We start from the raw sequence: 12,660 nt of genomic DNA on the forward strand, positions 1-12,660 counted from the left end.
TCCATCGTCATTAGGTGGCCCTGAATGTTACAAATCACTATCAGTTTTTCGTCGATTCGAAAATCTTTGACTCACAGCAGAACGGCCATAAGGTGCCCGAGGCAGCAATAGACCCATGAAGTCTAGTCTGCTGGAGGACGATGTATTGAATCAGGACGCAATTTGAGTGATCCATCGTCATTAGGTGGCCCTGAACGTTACAATTCACTATCAGTTTTTCGTCCCATTCGATTATCTAGACTCACAGCAGAACGGCCATAAGGTGCCCGAGGCAGCAATAGACCCATGGAGACAAGTCGGCTGGGGACGATGTATTGAATCGGGACGCAATTTGAGTGATACATCGTCATTAGGTGGCCCTGAACGTTACAATTCACTATCAGTTTTTCGTCCCATTCGATAATCTAGATTCACAGCAGAACGGCCATTAGGTGCCCGAGGCAGCAATAGACCCATGGAGTCAAGTGGGCTGGAGGACGATGTATTGAATCGGGACGCAATTTGAGTGATCCATCGTCATTAGGTGGCCATGAATGTTACAATTCACTATCAGTTTTTCGTACGATTCGAAAATCTTTGACTCACAGCAGAACGGCCATAAGGTGCCCGAGGCAGCAATAGACCCTAGGAGTCAACTCGGCTGGAGGACGATGTATTGAATCGGGACGCAATTTGAGTGTCCCAGCGTCACTAGGAGGCCCTGAATGTTACAATTAACTATCAGTTTTTCGTCACATTCGATAATCTAGACTCACGGGAGAACGACCATAAGGTGCCCGAGGCACCATTAGACCCTTTGAGACAAGTCTGCTGGTTGACGATGTATTGAATCGGGACGCAATTTGAGTGATCCATCGTCATTAGGTGGCCCTGAACGTTACAATTCACTATAAGTTTTTCGTCCGATTCGAAAATCTTTGACTCACAGCAGAACGGCCATAAGGTGCCCCAGGCAGCAATAGTCCCATGGAGACTAGTCTGCTGGAGCACGAGGTATTGAACCGGGACGCAATTTGAGTGTTCCATCGTCATTAGGAGGCCCTGAACGTTACAATTCACTATCAGTTTTTCGTCCGAATCGAAAATCTTTGATCACAGCAGAACGCCCATAAGGTGCCCGAGGCAGCAATAGACCCATGGAGACAAGTCTGCTGGAGGACGATGTATTGAATCGGGACGCAATTTGAGTGATCCATCGTCATTAGGTGGCCCTGAACGTTACAATTCACTATCAGTTCTTCGTCCGATTCGAAAATCTTTGACCCACAGCAGAACGGCCATAAGGTGCCCGAGGCAGCAATAGACCCATGGAGACAAGTCGGCTGGAGGACGATGTATTGAATCGGGACGCAATTTGAGTGATCCATCGTCATTAGGTGGCCCTGAAAGTTACAATTCACTATCAGTTTTTCGTCCGATTCGAAAATCTTTGACTCACAGCAGAACGGCCATAAGGTGCCCGAGGCAGCAATAGACCCATGGAGACAAGTCTGCTGGAGGACGATGTATTGAATCGGGACGCAATTTGAGTGATCCATCGTCATTAGGTGGCCCTGAACGTTACAATTCACTATAAGTTTTTCGTCCGATTCGAAAATCTTTGACTCACAGCAGAACGGCCATAAGGTGCCCCAGGCAGCAATAGTCCCATGGAGACTAGTCTGCTGGAGCACGAGGTATTGAACCGGGACGCAATTTGAGTGTTCCATCGTCATTAGGAGGCCATGAATGTTACAATTCACTATCAGTATTTCGTCCGATTCGAAAATCTTTAACTCACAGCAGAACGGCCATAAGGTGCCCGAGGCAGCAATACACCCATGGAGTCAAGTCGGCTGGAGGACGATGTATTGAATCGGGTCGCAATTTGAGTGATCCATCGTCATTAGGTGGCCCGGAACATTACAATTCACTATCAGTTTTTCGTCCCATTCGATAATCTGGACCCACAGCAGAAAGGCCATAAGGTGCCCGAGGCAGCAATAGACCCATGGAGTCAAGTCGGCTGGAGGACGATGTATTGAATCGGGACGCAATTTGTGTGGTCCATCATCATTAGGTGGCCCTGAAGGTTACAATTCACTATCAAATTTTCGTCCGATTCGAAAATCTTTGACTCACAGCAGAACGGCCATAAGGTGCCCGAGGCAGCAATAGACCCATGGAGACAAGTCTGCAGGATGACGATGTATTGAATCGCGACGCAATTTGAGTGTCCCATCGTCATTAGGAGGCCCTGAATGTTACAATTAACTATCAGTTTTTCGTCACATTCGATAATTTAGACTCACGGGAGAACGACCATAAGGTGCCCGAGGCACCATTAGACCCATTGAGACAAGTCTGCTGGTTGACGATGTATTGAATCGGGACGCAATTTGAGTGATCCATCGTCATTAGGTGGCCCTGAACGTTACACTTCACTATAAGTTTTTCGTCCGATTCGAAAATCTTTGACTCACAGCAGAACGGCCATAAGGTGCCCCAGGCAGCAATAGTCCCATGGAGACTAGTCTGCTGGAGCACGAGGTATTGAACCGGGACGCAATTTGAGTGTTCCATCGTCATTATGAGGCCCTGAACGTTACAATTCACTATCAGTTTTTCGTCCGATTCGAAAATCTTTGAATCACAGCAGAACGCCCATAAGGTGCCCGAGGCAGCAATAGACCCATGGAGACAAGTCTGCTGGAGGACGATGTATTGAATCGGGACGCAATTTGAGTGATCCATCATCATTAGGTGGCCCTGAACGTTACAATTCACTATCAGTTTTTCGTCGCTTTCGATAATCTAGACTCACAGCAGAACGGCCAAAAGGAGCCCGAGGCAGCAATACACCCATGGAGTCAAGTCGGCTGGAGGACGATGTATTGAATCGGGACGCAATTTGAGTGATCCATCGTCATTAGGTGGCCCTGAATGTTACAATTCACTATCAGTATTTCGTCCGATTCGAAAATCTTTGACTCACTGCAGAAGGGCCATAAGGTGCCCGAGGCAGCAATAGTCCCATGGAGACAAGTCGGCTGGAGGACGATGTATTGAATCGGGACGCAATTTGAGTGATCCATCGTCATTAGGTGGCCCTGAATGTTACAATTCACTATCAGTTTTTCGTCAGATTCGAAAATCTTTGAGTCACAGCAGAACGGCCATAAGGTGCCCGAGGCAGCAATAGACCCATGGATACAAGTCTGGTGGAGGACGATGTATTGAATCGGGACGCAATTTGAGTGATCCATCGTCATTAGGTGGCCCTGAACGTTACAATTCACTATCAGTTCTTCGTCCGAATCGAAAATCTTTGACCCACAGCAGAACGACCATAAGGTGCCCGAGGCAGCAATAGACCCATGGAGACAAGTCGGCTGGAGGACGATGTATTGAATCGGGACGCAATTTGTGCGGTCCATCCTCATTAGGTGGCCCTGAATGTTACAATTCACTATCAAATTTTCGTCCGATTCGAAAATCTTTGACACACAGCAGAACGGCCATAAGGTGCCCGAGGCAGCAATAGCCCCTTGGAGACAAGTCTGCTGGAGGACGATGTATTGAATCGGGACGCAATTTGAGTGATCCATCGTCATTAGGTGGCCCTGAACGTTACAATTCACTATCAGTTTTTCGTCCGATTCGAAAATCTTTGACTCACAGCAGAATGGCCATCAGGTGCCCGAGGCAGCAATTGACCCATGGAGACAAGCCTGCTGGAGGACGATGTATTGAATCGGGACGCAATTTGAGTGATCCATCGTCATTAGGTGGCCCGGAACATTACAATTCACTATCAGTATTTCGTCCGATTCGAAAATATTTGACTCACAGCAAAACGGCCATAAGGTGCTCGAGGCAGCAATAGACCCATGGAGACAAGTCGGCTGGAGGACGATGTATTGAATCGGGACGCAATTTGAGTGATCCATCGTCATTAGGTGGCCCTGAACGTTACAATTTGTTATCAGTTCTTCGTCCGATTCGAAAATCTTTCACCCACAGCAGAACGGCCATAAGGTGCCCGAGGCAGCAATAGACGCATGGAGACAAGTCTGCTGGAGGACGATGTATTGAATCGGGTCGCAATTTGAGTGATCCATCGTCATTAGGTGGCCCGGAACATTACAATTCACTATCAGTTTTTCGTCCCATTCGATAATCTGGATCCACAGCAGAAAGGCCATAAGGTGCCCGAGGCAGCAATAGACCCATGGAGTCAAGTCGGCTGGAGGACGATGTATTGAATCGGGACGCAATTTGTGTGGTCCATCATCATTAGGTGGCCCTGAAGGTTACAATTCACTATCAAATTTTCGTCCGATTCGAAAATCTTTGACTCACAGCAGAACGGCCATAAGGTGCCCGAGGCAGCAATTGACCCATGGAGACAAGTCTGCAGGATGACGATGTATTGAATCGCGACGCAATTTGAGTGTCCCATCGTCATTAGGAGGCCCTGAATGTTACAATTAACTATCAGTTTTTCGTCACATTCGATAATCTTGACTCACGGGAGAACGACCATAAGGTGCCCGAGGCACCATTAGACCCATTGAGACAAGTCTGCTGGTTGACGATGTATTGAATCGGGACGCAATTTGAGTGATCCATCGTCATTAGGTGGCCCTGAACGTTACAATTCACTATAAGTTTTTCGTCCGATTCGAAAATCTTTGACTCACAGCAGAACGGCCATAAGGTGCCCCAGGCAGCAATAGTCCCATGGAGACTAGTCTGCTGGAGCACAAGGTATTGAACCGGGACGCAATTTGAGTGTTCCATCGTCATTATGAGGCCCTGAACGTTACAATTCACTATCAGTTTTTCGTCCGATTCGAAAATCTTTGAATCACAGCAGAACGCCCATAAGGTGCCCGAGGCAGCAATAGACCCATGGAGACAAGTCTGCTGGAGGACGATGTATTGAATCGGGACGCAATTTGAGTGATCCATCATCATTAGGTGGCCCTGAACGTTACAATTCACTATCAGTTCTTCGTCCGATTCGAAAATCTTTGACCCACAGCAGAACGGCCATAAGGTGCCCGAGGCAGCAATAGACCCATGGAGACAAGTCGGCTGGAGGACGATGTATTGAATCGGGACGCAATTTGAGTGATCCATCGTCATTAGGTGGCCCTGAACGTTACAATTCACTATAAGTTTTTCGTCCGATTCGAAAATCTTTGACTCACAGCAGAACGGCCATAAGGTGCCCCAGGCAGCAATAGTCCCATGGAGACTAGTCTGCTGGAGCACGAGGTATTGAACCGGGACGCAATTTGAGTGTTCCATCGTCATTAGGAGGCCATGAATGTTACAATTCACTATCAGTATTTCGTCCGATTCGAAAATCTTTGACTCACAGCAGAACGGCCATAAGGTGCCCGAGGCAGCAATACACCCATGGAGTCAAGTCGGCTGGAGGACGATGTATTGAATCGGGTCGCAATTTGAGTGATCCATCGTCATTAGGTGGCCCGGAACATTACAATTCACTATCAGTTTTTCGTCCCATTCGATAATCTGGACCCACAGCAGAAAGGCCATAAGGTGCCCGAGGCAGCAATAGACCCATGGAGTCAAGTCGGCTGGAGGACGATGTATTGAATCGGGACGCAATTTGTGTGGTCCATCATCATTAGGTGGCCCTGAAGGTTACAATTCACTATCAAATTTTCGTCCGATTCGAAAATCTTTGACTCACAGCAGAACGGCCATAAGGTGCCCGAGGTAGCAATAGACCCATGGAGACAAGTCTGCAGGATGACGATGTATTGAATCGCGACGCAATTTGAGTGTCCCATCGTCATTAGGAGGCCCTGAATGTTACAATTAACTATCAGTTTTTCGTCACATTCGATAATTTAGACTCACGGGAGAACGACCATAAGGTGCCCGAGGCACCATTAGACCCATTGAGACAAGTCTGCTGGTTGACGATGTATTGAATCGGGACGCAATTTGAGTGATCCATCGTCATTAGGTGGCCCTGAACGTTACAATTCACTATAAGTTTTTCGTCCGATTCGAAAATCTTTGACTCACAGCAGAACGGCCATAAGGTGCCCCAGGCAGCAATAGTCCCATGGAGACTAGTCTGCTGGAGCACGAGGTATTGAACCGGGACGCAATTTGAGTGTTCCATCGTCATTATGAGGCCCTGAACGTTACAATTCACTATCAGTTTTTCGTCCGATTCGAAAATCTTTGAATCACAGCAGAACGCCCATAAGGTGCCCGAGGCAGCAATAGACCCATGGAGACAAGTCTGCTGGAGGACGATGTATTGAATCGGGACGCAATTTGAGTGATCCATCATCATTAGGTGGCCCTGAACGTTACAATTCACTATCAGTTCTTCGTCCGATTCGAAAATCTTTGACCCACAGCAGAACGGCCATGAGGTGCCCGAGGCAGCAATAGACCCATGGAGACAAGTCGGCTGGAGGACGATGTATTGAATCGGGACGCAATTTGAGTGATCCATCGTCATTAGGTGGCCCTGAAAGTTACAATTCACTATCAGTTTTTCGTCCGATTCAAAAATCTTTGACTCACAGCAGAACGGCCATAAGGTGCCCGAGGCAGCAATAGACTCATGGAGACAAGTCTGCTGGAGGACGATGTATTGAATCGGGACGCAATTTGAGTGATCCATCGTCATTAGGTGGCCCTGAACGTTACAATTCACTATCAGTTTTTCGTCCGATTCGAAAATCTTTCACTCACAGCAGAACGGCCATAAGGTGCCCGAGGCAGCAATAGACCCATGGAGACAAGTCTGCTGGAGAACGATGTATTGAATCGGGTCGCAATTTGAGTGATCCATAGTTATTAGGTGGCCCTGAACGTTACAATTCACTATCAGTTTTTCGTCGCATTCGATAATCTAGACTCACAGCAGAACGGCCAAAAGGAGCCCGAGGCAGCAATACACCCATGGAGTCAAGTCGGCTGGAGTACGATGTATTGAATCGGGACGCAATTTGAGTGATCCATCGTCATTAGGTGGCCCTGAATGTTACAATTCACTATCAGTATTTCGTCCGATTCGAAAATCTTTGACTCACAGCAGAACGGCCATAAGGTGCCCGAGGCAGCAATACACCCATGGAGTCAAGTCGGCTGGAGGACGATGTATTGAATCGGGTCGCAATTTGAGTGATCCATCGTCATTAGGTGGCCCGGAACATTACAATTCACTATCAGTTTTTCGTCCCATTCGATAATCTGGACCCACAGCAGAAAGGCCATAAGGTGCCCGAGGCAGCAATAGACCCATGGAGTCAAGTCGGCTGGAGGACGATGTATTGAATCGGGACGCAATTTGTGTGGTACATCATCATTAGGTGGCCCTGAAGGTTACAATTCACTATCAAATTTTCGTCCGATTCGAAAATCTTTGACTCACAGCAGAACGGCCATAAGGTGCCCGAGGTAGCAAAAGACCCATGGAGACAAGTCTGCAGGATGACGATGTATTGAATCGCGACGCAATTTGAGTGTCCCATCGTCATTAGGAGTCCCTGAATGTTACAATTAACTATCTGTTTTTCGTCACATTCGATAATTTAGACTCACGGGAGAACGACCATAAGGTGCCCGAGGCACCATTAGACCCATTGAGACAAGTCTGCTGGTTGACGATGTATTGAATCGGGACGCAATTTGAGTGATCCATCGTCATTAGGTGGCCCTGAACGTTACAATTCACTATAAGTTTTTCGTCCGATTCGAAAATCTTTGACTCACAGCAGAACGGCCATAAGGTGCCCCAGGCAGCAATAGTCCCATGGAGACTAGTCTGCTGGAGCACGAGGTATTGAACCGGGACGCAATTTGAGTGTTCCATCGTCATTATGAGGCCCTGAACGTTACAATTCACTATCAGTTTTTCGTCCGATTCGAAAATCTTTGAATCACAGCAGAACGCCCATAAGGTGCCCGAGGCAGCAATAGACCCATGGAGACAAGTCTGCTGGAGGACGATGTATTGAATCGGGACGCAATTTGAGTGATCCATCATCATTAGGTGGCCCTGAACGTTACAATTCACTATCAGTTCTTCGTCCGATTCGAAAATCTTTGACCCACAGCAGAACGGCCATAAGGTGCCCGAGGCAGCAATAGACCCATGGAGACAAGTCGGCTGGAGGACGATGTATTGAATCGGGACGCAATTTGAGTGATCCATCGTCATTAGGTGGCCCTGAAAGTTACAATTCACTATCAGTTTTTCGTCCGATTCAAAAATCTTTGACTCACAGCAGAACGGCCATAAGGTGCCCGAGGCAGCAATAGACTCATGGAGACAAGTCTGCTGGAGGACGATGTATTGAATCGGGACGCAATTTGAGTGATCCATCGTCATTAGGTGGCCCTGAACGTTACAATTCACTATCAGTTTTTCGTCCGATTCGAAAATCTTTCACTCACAGCAGAACGGCCATAAGGTGCCCGAGGCAGCAATAGACCCATGGAGACAAGTCTGCTGGAGAACGATGTATTGAATCGGGTCGCAATTTGAGTGATCCATAGTTATTAGGTGGCCCTGAACGTTACAATTCACTATCAGTTTTTCGTCGCATTCGATAATCTAGACTCACAGCAGAACGGCCAAAAGGAGCCCGAGGCAGCAATACACCCATGGAGTCAAGTCGGCTGGAGGACGATGTATTGAATCGGGACGCAATTTGAGTGATCCATCGTCATTAGGTGGCCCTGAATGTTACAATTCACTATCAGTATTTCGTCCGATTCGAAAATCTTTGACTCACAGCAGAACGGCCATAAGGTGCCCGAGGCAGCAATAGTCCCATGGAGACAAGTCGGCTGGAGGACGATGTATTGAATCGGGACGCAATTTGAGTGATCCATCGTCATTAGGTGGCCCTGAATGTTACAATTCACTATCAGTTTTTCGTCAGATTCGAAAATCTTTGAGTCACAGCAGAACGGCCATAAGGTGCCCGAGGCAGCAATAGACCCATGGAGACAAGTCTGGTGGAGGACGATGTATTGAATCGGGACGCAATTTGAGTGATCCATCGTCATTAGGTGGCCCTGAACGTTACAATTCACTATCAGTTCTTCGTCCGAATCGAAAATCTTTGACCCACAGCAGAACGACCATAAGGTGCCCGAGGCAGCAATAGACCCATGGAGACAAGTCGGCTGGAGGACGATGTATTGAATCGGGACGCAATTTGTGCGGTCCATCCTCATTAGGTGGCCCTGAATGTTACAATTCACTATCAAATTTTCGTCCGATTCGAAAATCTTTGACACACAGCAGAACGGCCATAAGGTGCCCGAGGCAGCAATAGCCCCTTGGAGACAAGTCTGCTGGAGGACGCAATTTGAGTGATCCATCGTCATTAGGTGGCCCTGAACGTTACAATTCACTATCAGTTTTTCGTCCGATTCGAAAATCTTTGACTCACAGCAGAATGGCCATCAGGTGCCCGAGGCAGCAATTGACCCATGGAGACAAGCCTGCTGGAGGACGATGTATTGAATCGGGACGCAATTTGAGTGATCCATCGTCATTAGGTGGCCCGGAACATTACAATTCACTATCAGTATTTCGTCCGATTCGAAAATATTTGACTCACAGCAAAACGGCCATAAGGTGCTCGAGGCAGCAATAGACCCATGGAGACAAGTCGGCTGGAGGACGATGTATTGAATCGGGACGCAATTTGAGTGATCCATCGTCATTAGGTGGCCCTGAACGTTACAATTTGTTATCAGTTCTTCGTCCGATTCGAAAATCTTTCACCCACAGCAGAACGGCCATAAGGTGCCCGAGGCAGCAATAGACGCATGGAGACAAGTCTGCTGGAGGACGATGTATTGAATCGGGTCGCAATTTGAGTGATCCATCGTCATTAGGTGGCCCGGAACATTACAATTCACTATCAGTTTTTCGTCCCATTCGATAATCTGGACCCACAGCAGAAAGGCCATAAGGTGCCCGAGGCAGCAATAGACCCATGGAGTCAAGTCGGCTGGAGGACGATGTATTGAATCGGGACGCAATTTGTGTGGTCCATCATCATTAGGTGGCCCTGAAGGTTACAATTCACTATCAAATTTTCGTCCGATTCGAAAATCTTTGACTCACAGCAGAACGGCCATAAGGTGCTCGAGGCAGCAATAGACCCATGGAGACAAGTCTGCAGGCTGACGATGTATTGAATCGCGACTTAATTTGAGTGTCCCATCGTCATTAGGAGGCCCTGAATGTTACAATTAACTATCAGTTTTTCGTCACATTCGATAATCTAGACTCACGGGAGAACGACCATAAGGTGCCCGAGGCACCATTAGACCCATTGAGACAAGTCTGCTGGTTGACGATGTATTGAATCGGGACGCAATTTGAGTGATCCATCGTCATTAGGTGGCCCGGAACATTACAATTCACTATCAGTATTTCGTCCGATTCGAGAAAATTTGACTCACAGCAAAACGGCCATAAGGTGCTCGAGGCAGCAATAGACCCATGGAGACAAGTAGGCTGGAGGACGATGTATTGAATCGGGACGCAATTTGAGTGATCCATCGTCATTAGGTGGCCCTGAACGTTACAATTTGTTATCAGTTCTTCGTCCGAATCGAAAATCTTTGACTCACAGCAGAACGGCCATAGGGTGCCCCAGGCAGCAATAGTCCCATGGAGACTAGTCTGCTGGAGGACGATGTATTGAATCGGGTCGCAATTTGAGTGATCCATCGTTATTAGGTGGCCCTGAACGTTACAATTCACTATCAGTTTTTCGTCGCATTCGATAATCTAGACTCACAGCAGAACGGCCAAAAGGTGCCCGAGGCAGCAATACACCCATGGAGTCAAGTCGCCTGGAGGACGATGTATTGAATCGGGACGCAATTTGAGTGATCCATCGTCATTAGGTGGCCCTGAATGTTACAATTCACTATCAGTATTTCGTCCGATTCGAAAATCTTTGACTCACAGCAGAACGGCCATAAGGTGCCCGAGGCAGCAATAGACCCATGGAGACAAGTCGGCTGGAGGACGATGTATTGAATCGGGACGCAATTTGAGTGATCCATCGTCATTAGGTGGCCCTGAATGTTACAATTCACTATCAGTTTTTCGTCAGATTCGAAAATCTTTGAGTCACAGCAGAACGGCCATAAGGTGCCCGAGGCAGCAATAGACCCATGGAGACAAGTCTGGTGGAGGACGATGTATTGAATCGGGACGCAATTTGAGTGATCCATCGTCATTAGGTGGCCCTGAACATTACAATTCACTATCAGTTTTACGTCCGAATCGAAAATCTTTGACCCACAGCAGAACGACCATAAGGTGCCCGAGGCAGCAATAGACCCATGGAGACAAGTCGGCTGGAGGACGATGTATTGAATCGGGACGCAATTTGTGCGGTCCATCCTCATTAGGTGGCCCTGAATGTTACAATTCACTATCAAATTTTCGTCCGATTCGAAAATCTTTGACTCACAGCAGAACGGCCATAAGGTGCCCGAGGCAGCAATAGACCCATGGAGACAAGTCTGCTGGAGGACGATGTATTGAATCGGGACGCAATTTGAGTGATCCATCGTCATTAGGTGGCCCTGAACGTTACAATTCACTATCAGTTTTTCGTCCGATTCGAAAATCTTTGACTCACAGCAGAATGGCCATCAGGTGCCCGAGGCAGCAATTGACCCATGGAGACAAGCCTGCTGGAGGACGATGTATTGAATCGGGACGCAATTTGAGTGATCCATCGTCATTAGGTGGCCCGGAACATTACAATTCACTATCAGTATTTCGTCCGATTCGAAAATATTTGACTCACAGCAAAACGGCCATAAGGTGCTCGAGGCAGCAATAGACCCATGGAGACAAGTCGGCTGGAGGACGATGTATTGAATCGGGACGCAATTTGAGTGATCCATCGTCATTAGGAGGCCCTGAAAGTTACAATTCACTATCAGTTTTTCGTCCGATTCGAAAATGTTTGACTCACAGCAGAACGGCCATAATGTGCCCGAGGCAGCAATAGACCCATGGAGACTAGTCTGCTGGAGCACGAGGTATTGAATCGGGACGCAATTTGAGTGTTCCATCGTCATTAGGAGGCCCTGAAAGTTACAATTCAGTATCAGTTTTTCGTCCGATTCGAAAATCTTTGACTCACAGCAGAACGGCCATATGGTGCCCGATGCAGCAATAGACCCATGGAGACAAGTCGGCTCGAGGACGATGTATTGAATCGGGACGCAATTTGATTGATCCATCGTCATTAGGTGGCAATGAATCTTACAATTCATTATCTGTTTTTGTCCGATTCGAAAATCTTTGACTCACAGCAGAACGGCCATAAGGTGCCCGAGGCAGCAATAGACCCACGGAGACAAGTCTGCAGGATGACGATGTATTGAATCGCGACGCAATTTGAGTGTTCCATCGTCATTAGGAGGCCCTGAATGTTAGAATTAACTATCAGTTTTCGTCCCATTCGATAATCTAGACTCACGGGAGAACGACCGTAAGGTGCCCGAGGCAGCAATAGACCCATGGAGACAAGTCAGCTGGAGGACGATGTATTGAATCGGGACGCAATTTGAGTGATCCATCGTCATTAGGTGGCCCTGAAAGTTACAATTCACTATCAGTTT

This window comes from Schistocerca cancellata, chromosome 11 (genome assembly GCF_023864275.1).
Source record: "Schistocerca cancellata isolate TAMUIC-IGC-003103 chromosome 11, iqSchCanc2.1, whole genome shotgun sequence".
NCBI lineage: Eukaryota > Metazoa > Arthropoda > Insecta > Orthoptera > Acrididae > Schistocerca > Schistocerca cancellata.